A 1,554-nucleotide genomic window follows, 5' to 3' on the forward strand; every position below is an offset into this window, starting at 1 on the left:
GGCGAGCTTGAACACCAATTTAAGTTTTAGTTTGGTTGATTTGGAAGCATGATTTAATGCCCTACAACAAAAATTAACAAATTTAGTTTGGTTGATTGATTTCCTGCAAGAGAATGTAGCTACGGTAGTATGTATATAAAAACTGAGTTTTTGTATGTGTCACATATGTTAAATTATACATAAAATTTGAGTGACATAAATGATAATCTTCATAATCAAAATGAATCCATATTAAACGTATTAAATTATCAAAAAAAAAAAAAAAAAAACCTTATATGTAGTGTACGTTGGGTTGAGCTTTTTATTATTAAAAAGCTCTTATCACCGTTTGATGGACAAAAATTTGTCAATACTATTACACACGGAGTCCGGACGTTATTCTGCGTCTGGGCTCCAATAAAAAATTGTCATGTGAGCCCAACCTGATCCGAATTTGCCTGACATTATCTTTTATAAAATAAGTTGTACGAAATATCATTCTTTAGACAGAGGAGGCAATGAACAGTAAAATTTATTTGAAACCATAGATGTAGAAGATAACAGCTGCCAAGGGTGTAAATGAGTCGAATTTGAGCGAGCTCAGACTCAACTTTTTTTTGGCTCGTTAAAAAATACAACTTTTTGTGTTCAACTCATTTTTTTTCAAGCATAAAAAAGTGTTCATGTTCGACTCGTTTGCTTAGCGAGCCGAACACAAGTTGTTCGCGGACAATGTGTCGTTTTGACATCCCTAGTCATGCAGTCGTAGGAGGTTAAGGGTTGGAGCGATATTTAAATCTTATTATTTATATCAAAACATCATTTAAGTATAATATAATATATCTTTATTCTATTTTTTAATTAATAGTTTTAATTTATTATAAATCATTCTAGCCTTATAGTCAATTAAATTTTTTAAAAATACTACTCATCAATCTTTATTCCATTTTTTAAAAATACTACTCATAGATTAGATCAAGGAGAACCTTCTAGTGAAGCGAACCAGTTTGAGAACGAGTCAGCATAGAATGTTTCGGTGGAGGAGGTCTAATGTGTGGGAGAGGGATGTTGGAAATTATGCCAGGCGTGGATTCAGCTGGGAAAGTGGTTTCAGTCAAAAGGAGGAAGCAGGGTGCGGTTCAGTGAGATATATTGGAAGTAGCGACAAAAATGAATATTAGGAGAGACAAAGTGCATAGTGGAGGTTGGAATGAGTAGTAGAGGTGGGCGGATGTGTGAGGTAGGAGAGGGGATTTCGGGTAGACACTTGGCCATGTAGGGGAAGACCGATTCATTGAAAATAACACGGCGAGCTGTGATCATCTTACCAGTGGTTGGGTCGAGACACTTATAACTTTTGGTATGGGATGGATAGCTAAGAAAAACACAAGGGAGGGATCTAGGTTGTAGTTTATTTCGATGAATAGGTGGGATCTAGGGAAAGCATTAGCAACCAAAGGATTTAAGAATGTTATATTGCGGTGAGGTACCATGGAGAATCTGATAGGGTGATAGCTTTCTAGTACCTTTTGATGGTAGTCTGCTGATCAAATAAATTGTTCTATGCACCGTTTC

Source organism: Phalaenopsis equestris, unplaced genomic scaffold (genome assembly GCF_001263595.1).
Source record: "Phalaenopsis equestris unplaced genomic scaffold, ASM126359v1 Scaffold000123, whole genome shotgun sequence".
Taxonomy (NCBI): Eukaryota; Viridiplantae; Streptophyta; class Magnoliopsida; order Asparagales; family Orchidaceae; genus Phalaenopsis; species Phalaenopsis equestris.